Here is a 24,529-nt window from a genome sequence, read left to right on the forward strand (position 1 = left end):
CCAGATTTCCAAACAAGAGCTAATTCCAATGTGCTTTAAATTGTTCTACACAATAGAAACATAAGGAACAATACCAAACTCTTTTGGTGAGGCTAAGGTTACCCTGATACCCAAAGCACACAAAGATGCAACAAAGAAAGAGAATTACAGACCAATCTCCCTCATGAGCAATGATGAAAAATACTCAATAAAATATTGGCAAACTGAATCCAAGAACACATCAAAAAATCCTCCACCATGATCAAGGAGTAGGCTTCATCCCAGGGATGCAAGGATGGTTCAACATACGAAAATATGTCAATATAATACATCATATAAAAAATTGAAAGAGAAATCCACATGATCATCTCATTAGATGCTGAAAAAAACTTTGACAAAATCCAACACACCTTCATGAAACAAGTCCTAGAGAGATCAGGAATAAAAGGAACATACCTAAACATAATAAAGGCAATTTACAGCAAGCTGACAGCCAACATCAAATTAAATGGAAAGAAACTCAACTCAAAGTGATTCCACTAAAATCAGGAACAAGAAAAGTCTGTCCACTCTCCCCACATTTACTCAATATGGTACTTGAAGTTCTTGCTAGAGCATTAAGACAGCATAAGGTGATCAAAGGGATAGAAATTGGAAAGGAAGAAACCAAACTTTCACTATTTGCAGTCAATATGATATTGTATATAAATGACCCCAAAAATTCTACCAGGGAACTCCAAACAGCTGATAAACTCTTTCAGTAATGTGGTAGGATACAATATTAACTCAAAAAATTAGTAACCCTCCTATATACAAATGATAAAAGGGCCGAGAAAGGAATCAGAGAAACATCACCCTTTACAATAGCCACAAATAATATAAAATGCCTTATGCTAACTCTAACCAAGCAATTGAAGAACCTGTATGATAAGAATTTTAAGTCTCTGAAGAAAGAAATTGAAGAAGATATCAGAAAATGGAAAGATCTCCCATGCTCATGGATAGGTAGGATTAACATAGTAAAAATGGCAATCTGACCAAAAGCAATTTACAGATTCAATGCAATCTCCATCAAAATCCCAACACAATTCTTCACAGACTTGGAAAGAACAATACTTAACTTCATATGGAAAAACAGAAAGCCCAGGATAGCTAAAAGAATCCTGCACAATAAAACAACCTCTGGAGGTATCATGATCCCTGACGTCAAGCTCTACTAATGAGCTACAGCAATAAATACAGCTTGGTACTGGCATAAAAACCTACATGTAGACCAATGCAATTGAAGACCCTGACATTAATCTGCACATGTATGAGCACCTGATTTTTGACAAAGAAACCAAAACTTTACAATGGAAAAGGGAAAGCGTCCTCAACAAATAGTGCTGGTGTAACTGGATGTCAACATGTAGAAGATTGCAAATATATCCATATCTTTCACCATGCACAAAACTCAAATCCAAGTGGATCAAAGACCTCAACATAAATCCAGTTACACTTAACCTGATAGAAGGAAAAGTAGAAAGTATTCTTGAATGCATTGGAACTGGAGATCACTTCCTAAATATAACACCAGTAGCACAGACACTGAGAGCAACAATTAATTAATGGGACCTCTTGAAACTGAGACGCTTTTGTAGGGCAAAGTACATGGTCAATAAGACAAAACGATAGCCTACAGAAGGGGAAAAGATCTTCACCAAGCCCACATCTGACAGAGGGCTGATATCCAGAATATATAAAGAACTCACGAAATTAGACATCAAAATACCTACAGTCCAATTTAAAAAATGGGATATAGAACTAGGGGAACTCTCCTCCACTGCTGGTGGGAATGCAAGCTTGTACAACCACTTTGGAAATCAATATGGCGCTTTCTTAAAAAATTGGGAATCAATCTCCCCCAAGATCCAGCTATACCACTTTTGGGCATATACCCAAGGAATGCTCAATCATACCACAAGAGCACTTGCTCAGCTATGTTCATATCAGCATTGTTTGTAATAGCGAAAACCTGGAAACAACCCAGATGCCCTTCAACTGAAGAATGGATAAATAAATTGTGGCACATATACACAATGGAATACTACTCAGCAGAGAAAAACAATGACATCATATGGTTTGCAGACAAATGGATCGATCTAGAAAAAATCATCCTGAGTGAGGTTACCCAGGCTCAGAAAGACAAATATGGTATGTACTCACTCATAGGAAGATGCTAGATGTGGAACAAGGATGACTGGACTGCTACTCACATCACCAGTGAGGCTACCTGGAAAATGAGACCCCAAAAAAGACACCGAGAAATGGATGATATCTACATGAACAGCCTGGTCATGAGTGGGAACAATGAAGGGCAACGGTCGAGGGAAAGAGAGTGGGAGATCCTAGCTGGATCAAGAAAAGAGAGGGAGAACAAGGAATAGGAGACCATGGTAAATAAAAACCACATGAGAAGGGGAGGAAGCAGAGAGCTAGGGAGGCCCACGGAGATCCACAAAGATACCCCCACAAAAGACTGCTGGCAATGGTCGAGAGACAGCAGGAACTGACCTACTCTGGTGATGGGATGGCCAGACACCCCGTTAGTTGTGCCATAAACCCCATCCAAGGAAGGTCTGAGGAATCTGGATGCAGACATCCACGGCTGGGCCCCTGGCGGAGCACTGGGAGTCTAATTAGTGAGAAAGAAGAGGGTTTATATGAGCGAGAATTGTTGAAACCAAGGTTGGATAAAGCACAGGGACAAATAACGAAATGAATGGAAGCACAGGATCTATGAACCAAAGGCTGAGGGGCCCCCAACTTGATCAGGCCCCCTGAATGGTTGAGACAGTCATTTGGCTTGATCTGTTTGGGAGGCAGCTGTGTTGGTGCCGGGTCCTGGGCTAGTTGCATGAGTTGGCTGTTTGAATCCTGGGACCTATGCAGGGACGCTTGGCTCGGTCTGGGAGGGGGGGACTGGACCTGGCTGGACTGAGTCTACCAGGTCTATCCCGGTCCTCGGGGGAGACCTTGATCTGGAGGAGGTGGGAATGGGGGGTGGGGTGGGTGGAGGGGTAGGGGGTGAGAGTGGGAGAACAGGGGAATCTGTGGCTATTATGTTGAACTAAATGATGTTGTAAAACAAATTTACTTAAAAAAATAAAAATAAAAGAATTTAAAAAATAATGGGATATAGAGCTGAACAGAGAATTCTCAACAGAAGAATCTCAAATGGCCAAAAGACATTTAAGGAATTGCTCAAAATCCTTAGTCATCAGGGAAATGCAAATCAAAACTACTCTGAGATACCATCTTACAACTGTCAGAATGGCTAAGGTCAAAAACACTTAAAACAGCTTATGTAGGAGAGGATGTAGAGCAAGGGGAACACTCCTCCACTCTTGGTGGGTATGCAAATTTGTATAGCCACTTTGGAAATCAGTATGGCAGTTTCTCAGAAAATTGGGAATCAATCTTCCTCAAGACTAAGCTATACCCCTCTTGGGTATATACCCAAGGAATGCTCAATCATACCACAAGGACACATTCTCAACTATGTTCATAGTAGCATTATTATTAATAGTCAGAACCTGGAAACAACCTAGATGCCCCTCAACTGAAAACTGGATTAAGAAAATGTGATACATATACACAATGGAGTTCTACTCCACATGGAAAAACAATACATCATGAAATTTGCTGGCAAATGGATGGAACTAGAAAATATCATACTGAGTGAAGTAACCCAGACTCAGAAGGACAAACATGGTATGTGCTCTGTCATAAGTGGATACTAGATGAAAAGCAAAGGGTAACCAGACTGCAACCCACAGCTCCAGGGAGGCTAGCTAGTAAGGAGGAACCTATGAAGGATGCATGGATTGTCTAGTGAATGAGAAATAGATGAGATCTACATGAGCAAACTGGGGGTAAGGGGGGAAATGGAGGGCAAGTGATGGGGGATGAGAACATACGGGAACAGGAGGTTCAAGCTAGAACAGGGACAGAGTGGGAGAGCAAGGAAAGAGATCCCCATGATAAATGAAGACATCATGGGAATAGGGAGAAACAGAGTGCTAGGGAAGTTTCCAGGAATCTACAAGATGACTCCACCATAGACTATTGGCAACAGTGGAGAGGGTGCATGAACTGGCCTAATCTGGTGATCAGATGGCTGAATAACCTGTCATCATAGAGCCCTCATCCAGTGATTGATAGAAGCAGATGCAGAGATCCATGGCAAGGTGCCAGGCCGAACTCCAGGAGTCCAATCAATGAGATAGAGGAGGGATTCAATGAGCAAGGGACATCAAGACCATGATGGGAAAACATAGAGACAATTGGCCAAACTACTGGAAATGAATGAACTGTGTGTGTGAACCAATAGCTGAGAGGCCTCAAGGTATTGAGCTAGGTCCTCTGGATAGGCAAGACAATTGTTTAGCTTAAACTGTTTAAGGGGCCCCCAGCCAGTGGGATCAGGACCCATCCCTAGTGGATGAGGCAGCTTTTTGGCTCCTAGTGCCTATGGTGAGACACTTTGCAAAGCCTTGGTGCAGGGAGGAGGGGCTTGGGCCTGCCTCAACTAAATGTATCAGGTTCTGCTTATGCCCTATGGGAGACCTTGCCTTGGTGGAGGTGGGAATGGGAGGTGGGGTGCAGGGGAAGGCTGGGGTGCGGGAGGAGGGAGGACAGGGGATTCTGTGGTTGGAATGTAAAATGAGTAGAAAATCTCTTAATAAAATGTATAAACTAATACTAGGCAAATAATTGTTTGAATTTAAATAAAAACCTGATCCATAATATGAAGTACTGATGAAATTAACCTGACAATTAAAAACTGTTTCACAAAAGACATTGTTGTAAGTGTGAGACAAATTGTCATGGGGATAAAATACTTGAAAAATTATATTTCTGAAAAATAATTTGAATTTAAAATATAGAAGCACTGTGCAGGTGAGAGGACTCATCAGGTAAAGGCGCTTGCCACTAAGTCTGACAATGTGAATCCAAATCCCAGATTTAACATGGTGCTCCATGTATATGCTATGGTACACATGTACACACACACACACACACACACACACACACACACACACACACTAAAAGAGAAATGTTAAAACGTTTTCAGTGTGTGTGTATCTGTGAGTCTATGTGCCCCAATAGGCTGTGTGATATGGCCAAATGTGACAGAATTCCTACTGCCACAGCTCTAAGGAACTCTTGCTACTGAGACTTCCCAAGTATGATAGACTCTGTCCCTGACACTGTGGCTTTATTTGAGATACTAGGAGAAAGAAAACAAGTTTATTTTTGTTGTGGATCCCAAAGCCAAATGCATGTTTGATGGGAGGTTGTTAAGTCCAGTAAAAAAGGATCCCAGGGTTGGGACGATAACTCAGTCAGTAAAATACTTATAATGCAATTATGTAGACCTGAGAGAGATTCCGTTTCATCATTAAGTATGATATTGAATATCACTTGGGGTTAATATAGCTACTTATTACTGCCCATTGAATTATAAAATGTTTTAACCTAGAAGGAATGCACTGGATATTGGGGAAAATGGCTAGCTGAAAGCAAACAGTGATAGGAATAGATAACATAAGACAGAGAAATGGAAACTATTTAGACAGAAGGAATTAGCAAGCACAGGAAGCTGAATATACCACCCAAATTTGTGGTGAGCATCACTGAAGAAAAATGTTCATGCCCTAGTCAGTGAGCAAACCTCAAAAGAGTCAAGTTGAGTCATCAACTTGGTGACAGATTTACAGAATTAACACTATAACTCAATTTGGTAGATGAGATCTCTAGGTCTCACCATCACTCTGGACTCTTCAAAGTTTTCAAAGGATCATGCAAGGTTTGCCCAATCCACCATGTCTCAAAGAAGTTGTTTTCTTTTATGGTCTGCCAGCAGAATTACATAATAAATGTCATTCAAGGAAGACAGAAACAAATTTATATGGTTATTAATATCTGATAATACATGTGAAGTTTATGAACCTCTTTAGCAAATGGATTTGTAAACAGCAGCTGGGAGAGAAGAATTTCACCAAGGAGTTATTTTTTTTAATAAGGAGAGAAGTGTGTCAATGAACATATGCTGGGAGAATATAATTTAAATACTGTGTTGTTTTAGAAAACATGTTCTTCAAGGGGAGGCAGGAAGCAGGGGGTTGTGTCACAAATCAACCTCAAACTGTCAATATAGCCCAAGGTAAACTTGAACTCTTAGCCTTCCTGCTTCCATCTCCAACACTTTTCATTACTAAACCCTTAGCTACTGATTCTTGAAAACAATTAGCACTTGCTTGGAAAGGATGTAAATGGCCCTTCTGGGAGCTTGCCCAACCGTTATAAAAAGGTTTCATTACACCAGTGATACAGTTCAAGACTCTGAATGTTTTCCAGATTTGGAAAAACCATCTAAAACCATTAAAAATCAGTTAAGGAATTTGGAAAAAGGCATACTTCATGGTTATGAAAAGCTACTACCAGAAACCACGTGGTTGTTAATTAAAAATCTTAGTACCGGGGCGAGCTACTTGCCTATGAGTTGTATGTAGGCCAGGAGGCTCCTGAAGAGTTCACTATGGAGATCAGGCTGTGAGCTACCCTATATTCCATAAATCACTGCCTTTCATACTGTCCCTTAGCCAGAGAGACTACATTTTATGAACAACATTGGGCTTCATTTTGATTGTATACACTGTGGCAAGATGACTCTGCATGTTGCTCTGCATATAGACATCAGAAAGCCCATGAAGCATTTTCTAATGATAACAAAAATCTTACGCCAGAGAAATTATCCTTGTATAACCAGAGCAGCAAAGGGTGCAACAGCTTCTCCTGAACCCCCACGTGGATGAGAATACCTAATATTGTGATGGCAAAATCTCTACAAACCTGTCATCTGATAAATTTGTATGTGAATCAAGGCACCAAAAGACAGAAAATTCCCAAGTATTTCACAGGGCTCAGCTCAGTTCTTACTGCTGACAGAGCCTACTCTAATTGCTATCCATCTGTCTGTCTGTGCATTTGACTATCCATCCACTTGTCCATGATTCCACACCTCAAGGCTATACTTTCCATGCCTCTATAATTTACCTTTGTAGACTGAGTCAACTCTGAGAGTCTTATTTGGTCTTGGAACCTGCAACCTTAACAAACACACCTCCAGCAACTCTCCAATTGAGTTCCTTAATGTCTTACCAAGCAGCTGCTTTGGCTCTTAGCTTTTGTATCTGCACTCTGCTTCTGCCTCCAGGAAGGCCTCTTGGAAATCCTTGAACTCTGCTGTAGCCTCTTTAATCGTATTGCAGCTATTCTGTAACCTACACATTTACAGATATGTTTACTGTGTGATAAGCACTATGTTACCTGAAAATTATTATTAGCAATTAGAATTGACATAGAAGCATTTGTGGTTGCCAAAAGCAAGCTATCAAGAAAAGGACTAATTGACAAATTACAGCCAACAAAATTGATGTAGCTTGTGAATTTATTGCTATTCAATAAAGTATTTCATTATGAACAGGCAAAAATATATGCAGAGAATTCTCTGAATTCAATTTAAAAGTAATCAATCAAAAAGAATTCAATTTAAAAAAAAGTAAAAACACCCACATGTAATGACTTTGGAAGTATTAGCTTGCACTGTTATAAGAAATGATGAAAAAATCGAATAACTTTGACTGTTCTTGAAGTTGCTAGAGATTCAAAGTAGAAATGGAAAATATCACCTTAGAATTGAGTTAGATAGATCAGCAGAGAATCAGATGGGATCAGCTAACCAACCCTTTTACAATTCTTCCGAGATGTTAAGGAAGAAGGAACAGTTACTAGCTCACCCCATGATGAGCATTACCCTATAAAAAAAAAGTTAGATAAAGGCATCACAAGAGAAGAATATCATAATCCAATGTGCAAAATGCTAAGCAAAATATTGCCACATCTAACTTACATTTAAACGTTATTTTTTTTAAATAATGGGCAAGTACAATTTATCCAGGAAACTATAGGTACTATATCAGTCAAAATAATGTACCATAATAATGGAATGAATGAAATAAATTATGAGAAACAAGAATCACACTGTGAAGGGGAGATAGAATAGACATCAGAGGTGGATGTGCAGGGCTGGATGTAGTTGGCATGGGAACAAGAAGGATCAGGTTGGGGGAGGATGGATAGAGCAAGTACTAGGAAGACAACTGGAATGGGGGGGCATCTCTGGGATGAGCTAGAAACCTAGAACAATGGAAACTCTCAGGAATCTATGAGGCTGACTCTAGATAAGACTCCTAGCAATAGGAGATACAAGCCTGAACCAGTCATCTCCTTTAACCAGGTAAGACTTCTGCAACCCAGCCACATAACCTTTAACTTACAATTTGCCCTGTCTACAAGGTATACTGGGGCAAAGGTGCAGAAATGATGAGAACGGCCAACCAATGACTGGTCCATTTTGAGACCCATATTATGAGAGGGAACCCACATCTAACATTGTCTGGAGGGCAAGGACCCAGAAGCTACATACTTCAGAGGCCTAGGATAGAACCAAACATGACTGGAAAAAAAAGTCAATGAAATGATTCCTAATGAAATTCTGCTCTACTCATAGGTTGATGCCTAGCCCAGTTGTCATCAGAGAGGCTTCATCCAGAAACTGATGGAAAATGATGCAGAGACCCACAGCCAAACATTAGACAGAACCAGGGGAATCCTGCAGAAGAAGAAAAGGAAGGATTGTGAGAGCCAAAGGGGCCAAGGAAACCACAAGAAACTCACAGAATCAAATAAGCGGGGCTCATAAGGGCTTACAGAAATTGAACCGACAACCAGGGAGCCTGCATGGGACTGACCTAGGCCAACTGCATATGTACAGTGATTGTGTAAGTTGGTGTTGTTATGGTTCTCCTAACAGTGGGAGCAGGGGTTGTCTCTGACTGTTACCTGCATTGGGGACCCTTTCCTCCTACTGGGTTGCCTCTTCCATCCTCAATAGGAGAGGAGGTGTCTAATCATACTGCAACTTGATATGGCTGGCTGATACACAAGGGAGGACTGTCCTTTTCTGAAGAGAAAGAAGGAGTAGATGGAGGGGATGGTGAAGAGGGGAGGGGGCCGAGGGTCTGGGAGGAGAGGAAGGAGGGAAGGAAAGATGTAATCAGGCTGGAAAAAAATAATTAATTGGAAAAGAGAGAATAATTCTTTTTTCCCCTTTATTCTTTCTTTCTTCTTTTTTCTTCTGGCCTTTTGAGACAGGGTTTCTTTTTGTATCCCTGGCTGTTTGTATCCCTGATTGACAGACTCACCCTGTCAATCATGTTGTCCTCAAACTCATAGAAACCCACCTACCTTTGCCTCCTGAGTACTGGGATTAAAGGCATGCACCACCACTGCCTGCTCAGGGAAAATTCTTTGACACAGTAATTTGTTATTTTAGTGGTGAAAATTAAAACTAAAATTAAGACAAATGTGGGAGCTGGAGAGATGGCTCATTGGCTCAGGGCACCCAATTCTTTTCCAGCAGGTGAAGGGTTGGTTCCTAGCACCCACATGTAGTGGATCACACCATCCTTATGTTCTGGGATACCCTGGTTCTTTAATTTGTCTGGACAGTTCAGAGAACCTTCAAAGTTGCCATTCCTGCTGCTGCAGCAGCCTCTTGTTCAGCATCAAGGCTCACCTTGACATCATTTTCTTCCAGCTTCAAACTTCAAACCTCAGGAGTTAAGTCCATCCTAACCAGCTTTCATAGAAGCTGCCTGAAGCAATGCTTCTGCAATATGATTCATAAGTAGATGTCAAGTATATAGGTCAGGAGTGAAGGCTAAGCGTTGAAGTATGAATACCTGGGGTCTGACATGAGAGGTTCAGGAGCTCAGGGATGTCAATGTTACAGCATCACAATGATGAAAGGAAAATGTTTACTGAACTCTTCAACAGTACAAAGGGAGGCTGTTCCAGGGGAGCTTCTAGACAGGTATAGAACAGGAGCTAAGCTAAGATTCAGGTGTGGGTCAAAGTCAAGACAGCTTGTAGCCCAGTCTCCTCTTTGGCCTAAACACTGAGCTACCAGGTCTGAGGCCCCGACTATGGAGGAGGAAGATAAGTTTAGCTACTTCTTCAGTGATGTCATGCATTTAGGACCAAAACTGAGGTCACTGTTACTAAAATGAATCCTGGTTGGGGCCAAAGAGATGGCTCAGTAGTTAAGACCACTTGGTGCTCTTGCAGAGGAACTGGGTTCAGATGTCATTATTCACATGGTGGCTCACAACTGTCCATTACCCCATTTCCAGGGTATCTGATTCCCTCTTTGACTTCCACAGACATCAGAAAGGTACATAATGTGCATAAATACATTCAGGCAAAAGAGTCATACACTAAACTAAAATAAATAAATCTAAAAAAAAAAATAAGTGGCAGCCTGGGAATGTGAAAATTCTCAGTTTCAAAGAAGGGGGTATAGTGGTGGACAGAAGCCTACTCACATAAATCCTTTGTAGTAAGGTATAATTCTGGCTGAATAAAGATAATAAGACTTTGTGTAAGTCAGGCCAGGGTGCCCATACTTCTGCTGGGTGTGTGCAAGGATGGGGATGCAGAGCAGACATCCAGAATGCTAGGCTATGCAGGACAGCTCAACTGATTGTGCGGGAGCTTTGCTAAATGCAGACCAGGCAGACACAATGTCCTAAGTTCAGAGTCCAGGCTCAGAGCTCAGGAGAGACTGGATGTCAGGCTCCTCCCCTCCATGACCTCAGGGTAGATAGCAGGGGAACAAAAGCATACTACTCATTGAAAATAGAGGAAAATTCCTTGAGTCTGAGGTACCAGCCCTGTCTACTTGAGACAGGAGGCATAAGGGAAAGCCGAGGGACCACGACCCTTTGTGAAGGGAGAGGAGAAGCTGAGAATGTAAAGGAGTAAGTTGAAGAAAGGTCTGCACCCTGGAAGGTGTGAAGGAAGGCACGGAAAAGGGCACAAGGCAGGCAGGGAGGCAAATAACAAGACTCAGAGCATGGTGTCTGCAGCATGAAATGAGCCAAGGAGTGGGGAATGAGGCCTGAGCACAGCCCTTGCTCAGGCCATTAAGCATGGCGCTTAACCCACAATCACATAGGGACTAGGAATACATAGGGAAATATTCTCTCAGCTCTGGAAACACAAGGTGAAAGCATGGAAGTCCCAGCCAGGGCTTCTGGACTGGCCCCAAGAATCAGAGACCCTTTGTCAACACACTCAGGAGTCCCATAAAACACTAAACTGAATTCAAAGGATTGGTGTAGACCAATGCAGGCCCTGTGTTTGCTGCTACAGTCTCTGAGAGTTCAGAGGAGCTTTGCTCAGTTGATTTGGAGGGACTTGTTCTCCTGGTGTCCTCCATCCCCTCTGGCTCTTACACTCTTCCTGCCTCCTCTTCTCTGGGGTTCCCTGAGCCATGAGGAAAGGAATGTGATGGAGACATCCTGTTTAGAGCTGAGGATGAGATGCACTGGATTGTTACAGGCAGCTTGATTGGGCTATTTACAGTAATTCAGAAGTCAGAGGCGTCCATGCTGACATAGGCTCTGGAAGCTCTGTCCTAGTGCTGAGATTATGCTTTTCAGGGGAAGTAAACTGTAGTTACCGGCACACTGGTTTGTGAAGTTGAAATAAAAGAATATCAAACTCTGCAAGTAACTCAATGAACCCTGATGGTATCCCTGTCCTGTGCCATTGGTGTTACCCCATTTCATGGTTAAGGAAGCTGTGAACAAGGCATTTCATTCAGAGTTCCAAGATATATGGAACTCAGGCTTCAGGATTTAGCTAAATAGAGCTGACACTGCCCATCCCATTTTCTTTTTAATTAGCTGCTTCTTTCTTTGCCTTATGTTCTCTTCCCCCTCTGAAGTTATAATGCTGAGATATCCTAGAAATTGTGTGGCAGTCAGCGAGAGGAAAAACTGTCCTCTGAGGCCCAAGTACAAATGTCAAGTGCCTTTCCATGGCTCCACATTAGCATAAAGATCCCAGCTTCCTGCATTAGCATGCTGCAGACTCGGGGGCTCTGTCTCTTTATCTACACTGACAAATTCATGGACAACTTTTATATATAGTCAATTTATATACATAGTCAACTTTTATAAACACACAAAATACACTGTAAGGGAATATGGGAATCTGTCAGGAAGAGGGGTACTGACCCTTGCCCAGTTTCTACGGTGGTTAACTCAGGCACCTATTATTTTTTCTGAAAATGTATCATATGCCTTATAATGTGTCTACACCCATACACATGTGCAAATACAAACACGTGAACACATACATACACATAAAGAAAAGAAAAATAAATCTAAAAAAATTGAACTGGATTTTTAATCCTGACACTCCCCCAAACTTCCAAGAGCAGGGAAAACCCTAGGGTTATGCTAAGTGTCTGGAGAGAAGAGGAGAAACAAACATTTAGGAAGACTTATGAAATTTTATATGTGATATACCAGTAGGCCAATTTACTCTTTTTCTTGGAACATTATTTTCTGGATGATTTGTCCTTTTTCATCATATGTCTCATTTGTCCAGTGTTCTTCAGATTCCATAGCCTTCATTCTCCTGAAAGACAAAAACAAAAACCTTTCCCCAAGCCTAACTTTGGGAGATTCCCCTTTGGCAAGTTACATCTGATTACATGAAAAGAATTTGTTAGTGGTATAAGTTAATTTTAATTGGATGATTATGCTAGTCAATGTCCTCCTTAGTTAAAGGTACAACAATTTCTGCTGGGTCTATTCCTGCTAATTGACGAAGCCTCAATTTTCCTTTTAAGATCAAGTCAGAGATTTTTTCCACATAAGTTTTCAATTTTTTACTCTGCTTATTTGGTAGAAATATCTATTCCAATATAATTTCTTCCCTCTACATTAAAATTCCTATAGCAGAATTCTTAGAGAATAAAAAAAAAAATCAATCAAGCTTTGGATCCACACAATCCACATGTCCTTCCCGTACTTTCTTTTCCACCAAGGCCAATTCTCTCTCAGCCTGAGGTGATAATTCTCTTGGACTATTTAAATCCTTGTCACCTTCTAAGGTTTTGAACAAATTACTCATTTCATCATATTTTACCCCAGCAACAGTTCGTAGATAGGAAATGTCTCCAAATAATCTTTGAAAGTCATTAAGGGTCCATAATTGATCTCTCCTCATTTGCACTTGTTGCGGTCTATTTTTTGTCCACCTATTTTATATCCTAAATAATTAATAGTATCTTCTCTTTGTATCTTTTCGGGAACAATTTGTAAACCTGAATAAGGCAAAATTTTCATTAATTTTGGGAATCTGTCAGAAGAGTGGTGGTACTGTCCCTCCCCAATTCTGACAGTGGCTAACTCAGGCACTTATTATTTCTCTGAAAAGCTGTCATATGCCCTATGTCACATGCCAAATATTGTTTTAAACACTGCCTGAATATTTATGTATTTACCTTCCATCCAACAGAATAAGGGACTGCATCGACATCCTCAGTGATAAGAACTGAGGCAAATATTATATGTGGAATTTAAGAGATTATAAAATTATTATAATCTGAGGTAATTATTTCTTAAGCAGATCATTTTTTTCTTTTGAGGGGAGGGAGTGTCTTTTGTTTGGTTTTCGACAGTGCCATTAACTAGAATTATATTCAAACTCAGTCCCAAGACCTTGATGCTGAGCTTGAAGAAGAATGGCTAACTAGCCTTCAATGTACTACCAGGGACTCCTGTATTAGCAGCCACTAAGCTGATCATGTCCAGTTAGTTCTAAGCCCATTCTCTGAGCAGCAGTAGTAGGTGGAGGGTGAGGTCCACAGAAATTTTCTACATGTTCACGCAAGGATCCTGTGGTCAGTGTGTGTTCCCACCTTTCTCCCATCTCTCTTCCCCAATTATCTTGCAATGCTACACAATTCACCCTTCAGTGTCATCTCTACAACCTAGGAGGAACAGGCAGCATGCGCATGCGCACAGACACAAGCTAAAACTCATTCTGCACACATGCCCTAGAAGTAAGGTTTAACTTCCCAGGACCTTTCACATGCCTTGTGGGCGCCATGGGCCCTGACCCCCGACTGTGAGTGGCTGCAGCCTTGCTTGCCTGACCAGGTGTCCTTCCTATTCAGATTCCCTGCCGGTGTCCTTCTCACCTTAGGATCATCGGAGAGCTTACCGGAGGTTCTTTGTTCCTACATCCTGCTTGTGATGTAAACAACTTAGGTGCATCCTGTATTTGGTGTAAACAACTTAGATGCAAGAATGCAGAACTTTGGGTCTAGAATGTAGATCATTGGTAGCGAACTTCTGCCCTCAGGGGATCCTCCATTTGTGTTGTAAGCCTGTATTTAAGGTTTCTTCCCTCTTGCAATAAATGGCATTCGACATCCAAACGTACGAATGACTCGCTGTCTCTTGTCTCTATTTTTTAATCCGCAGCCCTTCGCTCAGACATGGTGAACGGTTAGCGGTAACGCAGGCGCTACTGCTACAGATGGAGGTCCCACCGAGATTTGAGTAAGAAGGAACAGCTGACGGACGCTCTTGGAAGGCCGGCCGGCATTTTACAGGTGAGAGTGGATTGAAATGGGTACACGTAGCTCACAGTCAGTTAATTGGACTGTTGAAGCAGGAAGGTACCAAAGTTAAGAAAGGGCAAGACAGCTAAAGATTTTAAATAAAAAGAAGGAAATCTTCCCAATAGAGAAGAGGGAAGGAAATGAAATTTCCCGTTAGAAAAGGGAGAAAAAGTTTTAATTAAGAAAGAAAAGAATTTTCCCGGTAAAAAGGGGAAAAAAATTTTGAAACTAGGCCTAAAGATTGGGGCCCTGTAGAGAAAAGATGAAGGAAAGAGAGAAGCCTCTTCCAGTGGTAATGGAGAATGTAAAGACTTTTTCCAGTTGTAGAGTTTTCAGGATAGCTGAAACTCTGAGCTCTTTCTTCCCACCGGTGCAGAGCGGCAGCATCTGAATTACAAAGAATCGGCAGGTAGGCCTCATTGCTGCTGACTGGAGAGCAAGAAAGCTTAGAGGTTAGAAGTTTTGCTGTCTGTTTGCTTAATTTGGGTTCAAATGTTTTTTATTTTTCCCTCAGAGTGGGAATAATTCAATATTTAGGATCCCTTTGTGGGAAATGTTTTTCTGTTTTTTCCCTTATGGTGGGAATAACTCATCATTAGGTTGTCCCTTCATGGGAGTAGGAAGTTTAAACCTAAATTTGTGTGTGCGGGGCGCGCCCAGCGGCTGTGGCGGACAAAGGCGTGCACGAGATAGCCCGAAGCAGCGGGCGGACAGGTACACGCCGGTGGGAGGCAGAGCCGTGATGGAGTGCGAGTGCGGCCCAGGTAGGCGCTGGCGATAGAGCCTGAGCACTGGGCAGAGCCAGCGAGCTGGGGCTGGAAAGGGACTATCACTAAAAGTTTAAACCAGGCCTAACTTCTGGTGAAAAATGGTTTTGGTCAGGACATTAAATGCTAAGTCAATGCTTTTTGAATAAAGGATGTTCTGTTCTTTTGATTGTCTTGATAAATGTTTGGATGAATGTTTGATCCTCATGGTTGAAAAACTAAAGGAACAGGATTCATAATTTTGAACTATATATATTTGGTATGCTCTTGACTGTTGATCATTACTGAAAATTTGGTTCTGCAATTTAAGTTGCTTTCTAGAAATTCTTGGTTTAATTCTATAAAAAATATAACACCTGAAATGGTTTGGGTTATTAGCTTATTAAATAATGTTGCTAAGATAAACCCATAAATAATAATCTCTTACTGATAAAGAGGTTACAAAATTATTTTTCCAGTAAATAAAATACAGGTATATTGTTTGGTCCACATTGTTAATAATTGGCTATTTGTGCTAATGTGTTACTTGAAATTTATAAGAAAGGATCCTCTTTTAAAGATTTTATAAAAATACTCAAGAGTATTACCTAAAGTTTTACCTTTTCAAATCCTATAGAGATTGTATTTAATGCTTTTATAATTGACATATGTAATAAGGACCATGGAAACAAAAGCTGGTGATAGAATTGCTCAGTTATTATTGCTTTCATATTTTAAATTCAAAATGGTGCCGATATATAGAACTGGAGGCTTTGGGAGTACAGGAAAAAAGGTGTTTTAACAAACAGTTATCAATGATAAACAACATAAATTAAAAATGAAATTATATGGGATTGATATTAAAAGATTATTGGATTCGGGTGCTAGATATATCTATAATTTCACAAGAATCCTGAGATCCCAATTGGCCCCTTAAAAATTCTACCTCTAACCTACAAGGTATTGGCACAGCTCAGACGCCATTACAGAGCAGGCTACTTTTAAATTGGAAGGATGAGAAAGGTCATGCAGGAACTTTTCAACCCTTTGTGCTACCTGACATTCCAGTGAACTTGTGGGGACAGGATGTGTTAAATGGTATGAGAATAGTGCTTGCTACACAGCCTGTACAACAGATGCTAAAGAGTCAGGGCTACTGCCCGGGCAAAGGCTTAGGGAAAATGTTGCAAGGAGACCCGCAGACAAAAACTGTGTCACTAGGGGTCCTGGTGATACTAGAGGATTAGGGTCTTTTCCATAGAGGTCACTGCACAGCAGCCTTCAATAATACAACCGATAAAAATCACTTGGAAGAGTGATGACCCTGTATGGGTGGAGCAGTGGCCCCTTGCTAAGGAAAAATTGGAGGCTGCGTATGCATTGGTTAAGGAGCAGTTAGATGCTGGACATATCATTCCTTCCACTTCACCTTGGAACTCACCTATATTTGTTATTAAAAAGAAATCAGGAAAATGGAGGCTGTTACAGGATCTTAGAGCTGTAAATAAAACCATGCTTCTCATGGGAGCAAGCCTGGCTTGCCTGCCCCTGTGGCAATTCCTAAGCATTGGCACTTAATTGTGGTTGACTTGAGGGATTGTTTCTTCACCATTCCTTTGCATCCCGAGGACAGTCCTCGCTTTGCTTTCAGTGTTCCTTCAGAAAATCTTAAGGAACCTTATCAGAGATATCAGTGGGTGGTATTGCCTCAAGGAATGGCCAATAGCCCTACTATATGTCAAATTTATGTGTCTTTGGCCCTAGCTCCAGTTCAAAAAGCCTTTCCAGGTGCTTATATAATTCACTATATGGATGATATATTAATGGCTGCTAAAGATAAAAAACTTGTTTTTGATGCCTTTTCTTATTTACAAGAGGTTCTTAGCTTGGCTAATTTACAGATAGCCCCAGAAAAGGTACAGGTATCTTTTCCCTATCATTATTTAGGTCATGAATTGTTACGCACGGGCATACGCCCACAAAAGATTACTCTGCGTATGGATCAGCTACGCACACTTAATGATTTCCAAACCTTTCTGGGAGATATTCAATGGCTTCGGCCCACTTTAAAAATTCCAACAGGTCAGCTTCGCCCCTTGTATGATGTCTTAAAGGGCGACCCTGACCCTTCATCTCCCCGTAAATTAACAGCTGAAGGACGTGTAGCCCTACAACGTGTGCAAGAGGCCCTGGAACAGGCTCACGTACAGTATATAGATCTTAATTCTCCCTTATTGTATTTGATATTCTGTTTTACTCATTCACCTACTGGAGTGTTTTGGCAAACAGGTCCTATTTTATGGGTACATTCCCCAGCTTCTCCAGCAAAAATCATCACTCCTTATCCACAAGCTGTCGCTCAGATTATATTTAAGGGAATCAAGATCAGTGTTCAAACTTTTGGTAAGGAGCCAGATATTGTGGTGACCCCATACACCCAGTCTCAAGTAGCATGGTTGCAAGCTAATGATAATGATTGGGCCATATTGACATGCTCCATGCAGGGTCAGTTTGATACTCACTACCCCTCCAATGATGTGTGTCAATTTTTTAAATTGCATCCTGTTATATTTCCCAAGATAGTACAAATGACTCCTATTCCTCAGGCCCGTGTGGTATTTACTGATGGCACTTCACGTGGTTTTGCTGTGGTGGTTTCTGGTAACATAGTAAAGAGAATAAAAGTCCAGGGCACTTCTGCCCAGGTGGCAGAGGTACAGGCGCTGTTGCTTGCTTTACAGATGTTTTCTGATGAGAGTGTAAATATTTATACCGATAGTCAATATGTGGCACATGCCATTATGCCTTTGGAAACAACAGCCTACATACCATCCATTTCTTCCATTCATGAATACTTATTGCAAGTGCAAGGACTTATATGGTCTCGCTCTCATAACCTTTATGTGGGCCACATCAGAGCTCATACTCAATTGCCTGGACCTCTAAGTGAAGGTAATCAGAGGGCTGACGCCATTACTCGTATGGCTGTCACATTAGTCTGTTCTGCCTTTGATAAGGCTACTCAGTTGCATCAGCATTATCATCTTAATGCTGGATCTCTCTGTTATCATACAGGCATAACCCGGGAACAAGCCATCCAGATAGTTAAATCATGCCCTATTTGTATGGAATTTTTACCTGTTCCTCATTTGGGAGTTAATCCTCGAGGACTTTTACCTAATCATGTGTGGCAGATGGACGTCACGCACGTGCCTTCCTTTGGAAAATTACAACATGTCCATGTGTCTATTGATACATATTCTTCTCTAATTTTTGCTTCTGTCCATTCAGGGGAAAAGGTTAAGGATGTAAAGAATCATTGTCTTCATGCTTTTGCTTACATGGGAGTGCCAAAATGCATAAAGACTGATAATGGTCCTGCCTACAGTAGTACGGGATTTTCAAAATTCTGCCAAGATTTTTCTATTGTTAATAAGACTGGTATTCCTTATAATCCTCAAGGGCAGGCTATAGTAGAACGCTGCCATCGTACCTTAAAAACTTATATTGCTAAAGTGAAAAGGGGGGAGTTAGGGGCTCATCTCTCCTCTCCACATTCTATTCTTTCCCTTGTTTTATATATTTTAAATTTTTTATCGGTGGATTCTGCTGGAGTATCTGCTGCAGATAAGCACTGGAGGGCTCCTGTTGCAAATCATCCTCTGGTGCGATGGAAAGATCTTTCTACTGGCACTTGGAGGGGACCCGATCCAGTGTTGGTGTGGGCCCGGGGATCTGTTTGTGTCTTTCCACAGGACAATGAAATTCCTCTGTGGGTTCCTGAACGCTGTGTACGCTCTGTGGCTGCTGCTGAATCCCAACATGGCAGAGACCTATTGGGCCTTCGTAAAAAACTCTCCCCTTCTGATGCCAATGGGGATTGAGAGCCCAATATGGCCAGCCTTGGCAAACATTATTGTAAGCCTAGGAACTGTAGCCATGTGGTTGGATTCTTCAGAAGGTAATGTATGGTAACTTTTTTCAAAAAACATTGAGAATGTATCACACCTTGGAGATCAAGGATAACTCTGAAGGTCAATGAACTTCATTTGCTAACAGTAGCATGCCAGCTAAGCTTTTCGCATTTTGCAACCCCCCTCAAGCTGGTGTAGTACCTACTTTTCAGGAATGGCTCTGTGCAACATTTATTTGCCTCCTGAAATTCATCTAGCCTTTCTGAAGATACCTCAAAATTTGTGAGCCTGAATGTAGCCATTACTGAGGCCATTAGTTCTGCTCCTTGTTTGCTGTTTTTGTTTTCTGTTTTCTTTATGTTTCTCAGTTGTTCTCTTGCAGACCTGCCAGCCTAAGTAGTGCTGGGATCAAGAAAAATGGGCCTTGGTGGTTCGTGTTCCTGGAGCCGTGTCCATGCCAGTGGACTGTGGCAGCTAGACACAGATGATGCTCACACGCTCCAGAAGAGACTCTGACATCGCTGTTGCCGTTGCTGCTGTTATAGCAGTGGTGGCCACTGCTGCTATTGTTTCTGGGATTGCTATTTCATAATTGGTTACTACAGCTAGCACAATGGAGACCCTGGCAGCAAAAGTAGCTACCACAGTTAGTTAATCTTTCTTCTTATTGGGCATGATAAATTTAATTCCACTTTTATACATTATAATTGGCTTTGTAAGTTATAAATTATTTAAACTCAAGTTCCATTTGCTCGGGATACCACCTTACAGGACTCCTATTTGCGGTAAGGCTCGTTTAAATAGGGAATGGTTCAATTGCCTGTAGCCCTCTGGCTATGGGTGGGTTAGGACTTCTGCTGGTCTTTTCTGTGTCGCACAGATTGCAAGCCCAGTGCCACTTTGAGATCTTTGGCGGCAGTCACTCTACAGCTCACATGGTTGAGTCTGTATGATAATGAGTATTCAGAGACGGGTAATGCTTGGGCCGCTGCCTCCAACCTAAGACAGAGCACTTGTGTGGCCTGGGCAAGTGTCTCTATGACGGGTAAGGTGGTCTGCTGGTCCCACGCAACCTAAGTCAGAAGCTCATTTAATAAAAAGGGGGGACCTGTGGGCGCCATGGGCCCTGACCCCCGACTGTGAGTGGCTGCAGCCTTGCTTGCCTGACCAGGTGTCCTTCCTATTCAGATTCCCTGCCGGTGTCCTTCTCACCTTAGGATCATCGGAGAGCTTACCGGAGGTTCTTTGTTCCTACATCCTGCTTGTGATGTAAACAACTTAGGTGCATCCTGTATTTGGTGTAAACAACTTAGATGCAAGAATGCAGAACTTTGGGTCTAGAATGTAGATCATTGGTAGCGAACTTCTGCCCTCAGGGGATCCTCCATTTGTGTTGTAAGCCTGTATTTAAGGTTTCTTCCCTCTTGCAATAAATGGCATTCGACATCCAAACGTACGAATGACTCGCTGTCTCTTGTCTCTATTTTTTAATCCGCAGCCCTTCGCTCAGACATGGTGAACGGTTAGCGGTAACGCAGGCGCTACTGCTACAATGCCTGTTCACAGTGGCTCCCTCAGTGCCTCATCTTTGTGCCACACCCACCATTTGTGCACCAAAGCAAATTCCACCTACCTCAGCAGGAGTTCATAAAGCCCAGGGAAGTCAGTCAGGGAAAGAAAAGCCTATGGCGCCCATCTGGAGAGGAGCATGTGGATGTCAACCATGAGGAATGTGGAGAAGTGTGGAGCATGCGCAGAAGGACACATTGACGTCACCCATTCCTTGACACCCCGTCAGTAGTAGAGACTGACCGAACAATAGGCCTCGAGTGTGGGCATTCCTGGGGCCCCACTTCTCTCTGTGGCTTCGGCCCTCTACTAGTCATAGCCCGCAAGCTCTATTGGCGATATATATACATTGTGAGAAATGAGAATGGTGAGGAGATAGCTCAGGTCCCCACCTTAGAGGCTGCCTTGGCGATGGTGGGTGGCAACCCTAGTGGAGGTGACGCGGGCTGCGTAACGGCACTAAATAACGAGGGTCGCCAGTTCCGTGGGGGCCAGAACAACTCAGCTGAGGCTGTGATTAGGATTCCGAGGCGCCGTTCATCACAAAGGCGACGGCGAACCACATTGCAGTTCACACTGTGGCAGGTGGAGGAAATGGAAAAATTGTTCAAAGAAACCCAGTACCCAGATGCGCTGGCAAGGTATGTGTCTGGCACCAGGAGCTATCCCCAACCTTCCTGTTGTCTCAGGTTGAGATGTCCTTTTGTTCTTCCAGGCCCTGGTTTCCTATCATCCCTCCTTAAGCCACTGCTGTCTTCTCCCTCAGTGGTGGGTACAGGAGGGTGCCTTGTGTAGGGGTAAAAGTCAGTATTAGCGTGTAGTGTTGACCTGAAACAAGTGTACATAGTCAACAACACTCATTTAGAGTCATATTGTAATTTCTGTAAAATATAGAAACATGAGTATAGTGTGCCAAAATACTCACTAGTGTAAAGCTCACCAGTGTTAAGGATTTACACTTTGTTGGGTGACCTCCTCACCAGTAACCTCGTCATCTTTTCAGGGACTGTGTACCTATCCATCAACTCGTTTTGGTTTCCATTTCCCTTCCCCTGGTGCTATTTTTTAAATGAGTATAATTGCTCAGCATACACTTTGACATTTATTTTTAATTTTTAATAGTGTGTTAAAATTATTCATCTGTATTGTTTAAAAACTTTTTAAGAGGTAAAAGTATTTCAAAAGCGAGACTAGTTCTGAGTATGAAAGTTAAATGTGGGTGTGAGGGAGGATAGCAATATTAAAAAAGTGTAGTAATCATATATGACTCTGCATTTCATGTAAAACACGCACACTAAACATTGGTGGTTTTCTTTCCACAGGAAGGAACTTGCACAAGCTTTGAATATTCCTGAAGTCAAAGTGAAGGTCAGTAAATCCAAGCAAAGCCATTGAACAGTCAATCTACAGCCTTCCTCAGGTCTTGGGAAGCCTTGTCCTAGGCACTTTTTTATTTAAGATATTTTCATTTTACATACCAACCACAGTTTCCTCTCCCTCCCCATCTCCTGCTCTCAGCCCTCACCTCCCCCATCCACTTCCACATCCACTCCTCATAGGGGGTAAGGGCTCCACTGTGAGTCAACAAAGCCTGGTACATTCAGTTGGGGCAGGACCAAGCCCCTCCCCTGATGCGCTGCACTTCCAGAGAGGCTGATGCACTGTAGCTCCAGAGAGGTTGATGCACTGCAGCTCTAAAGAGGATGTTGCACTGCAGCTCTAGAGAGGTTGATGCACTGCAGCTCTAGAGAGGCTGATCCACTGCAGCTCTATAGAATGATTTACTGCAGCTCAAGAGAGGTTGATGCACTACAGCTCTAGAGAGGATGTTGTACTGCAGCTCTAGAGAGGTTGATGCACTGCAGCTCTAGAGAGGCTGATCCACTGCAGCTCTATAGAATGATTTACTACAGCTCAAGAGAGGTTGATGCAGTGCAGCTCTAGAGGCTGATGCATTGCATCTCTAGAGAGGCTGATGCATTGCAGCTCTAGAGAGGATGATACACTACACCTCTAGCGAGGCTGACGCATTGCAGCTGCAGAGAGAAGGTGGAAACAGGACACAAGAGACAACACCCATGGTCTCCTGTTTGCACACTCTTCAGTGTGACTTTCCCAAAGCCTCATTTCTGATTTCCCCTTTCCTCTTACAAATGTAATAGATAGGCTTTAGGGATCAAACACAGGGAACTCTGACTTAATGTGAGCCCACATGAGTCAACCACTGGGATATATTGGAGGTATCATGATGGTAGTAGGGCTTCTGGTCCTTTGGTTGGTCTTCTTTAGACTATACATCCACATAATAGGCAGGGAGGGAAAGTACATGGAGTCACAAATGTGCAGTTTGACAACTTCCCAATACAATGGACTCTCATTCACTAGGAGCCTGAGAGGATGGTGAAATCTAACAGATAACTGTGACTGTATTTCCATAGGTAGGCCATATTTAGGAAGAGCTGATTTATGAATATTTTCCCCACACTGTTGTGGACCATCTTACTCTTTACCTTTTGAAGAAAGATGGGCTTTAGATGTCCTGGTGACACAGCAGGACCTAGTGTGCCCTCTGTGCTGGACAGGATTCTGGAAATGTAGCTGAAGCAGAGATAGTATTCTTCATCCTGATACTGAAGAACTTTGTATATCATGAAAGAATATACTGTTCAGATTTACCGTGGGTGGAAGTTACCCTTTCTGCTGAACTCCTGGAGATGGCAAAGGTTTCAGTGTCCTGTATGTCATTTAGGTTAAGTTAGTCAACTTTCACAAACCCTGGAGGCTGTGATGCCAAACCGTTGTCCAGGCCATCTCTGCCTACCACCTGTTCGCTCTCCAGAAATTTCAAGCACCACAATCCCATTGGCACCCTTGAAGGCTATTTTGTTTCTGAAAATCTCCCATGCTTGTTTCTGTTGATTAACTACTTCATACTGAAGACTGCTTTTACAAACAGAAAGCTGTTCCCCTCCATAGGCCTTTAAAATGTGCTAACATTTGGTGATCTACAATCTCCGCCCATACAAGAGGAATGTATCACTAGTGAGGAGGGTATTCTACAGCTGATGGTCAAATGTCAGAACCAAGACTTTCCTTTACCCAGTTACCATATATTGAAGTAACATCATGGAACAAGTCGTAAGCTAAGCGTTCCATCCAATAAAAAAGAAACCACTGAAGTGTTTATACTGGTGGAAAAAGACAGAATCATGGCCTATCGCAGAAGTTGACACACAGCTGATATTTGCTTTTATGAGCTGAATAGAAAGCAAGCGTTATGTGTCTTAAAGTGGTTTTTATCTCTTGGCTCTGGGGTGGAAGCCAATGCTAAATCCAATCCTGTCTTCCTCTGATTTCAGACATGGTTTGTCCATCGGAGAGCAGAAGAGAGGAAGAGAGAGAGGTCTGTCGTATTACAGAGCATACCTCCTCGTATTGAAAAAGTCATTCTCCTTAAGGAAAGGGATGGCAATCCCCAGAGTGTAATCTATGTTCAGGGGCAAGATGGAAATTTGGTGGCACCTGTACTCAATGAACAGCTTAACTAAAATTCAGCACTCATGTTAACAATAAAATCATGAATTTCCAAGTTATTTAATTTCATATGCTTTCTGGGGTTTTGTAGCATATAGATGTACACTCTTCAGGAAATGCCATTTAAACAAAATGACAAGTTCTGTTTTTTGGGGGGTGACATTTCTAAGGCATGATTATTACTTGCACAGATG

At 42.2% G+C, this 24,529-nt stretch overlaps 1 long non-coding RNA gene across 1 annotated transcript; it reads right to left on the minus strand.

The window, feature by feature from the left end:
• Positions 1-12,428: 12,428 nt before the first annotated feature.
• LOC143270711 (uncharacterized) lies at positions 12,429-20,982 on the minus strand. Its single transcript, XR_013047949.1, has 2 exons — positions 20,866-20,982; positions 12,429-12,576 (listed from the first exon to the last, which is right to left on the minus strand). It is a non-coding gene; the product is annotated as an uncharacterized LOC143270711 (long non-coding RNA).
• Positions 20,983-24,529: the final 3,547 nt, after the last annotated feature.

Source organism: Peromyscus maniculatus, chromosome X (assembly GCF_049852395.1).
Source record: "Peromyscus maniculatus bairdii isolate BWxNUB_F1_BW_parent chromosome X, HU_Pman_BW_mat_3.1, whole genome shotgun sequence".
NCBI classification, from domain to species: Eukaryota; Metazoa; Chordata; class Mammalia; order Rodentia; family Cricetidae; genus Peromyscus; species Peromyscus maniculatus.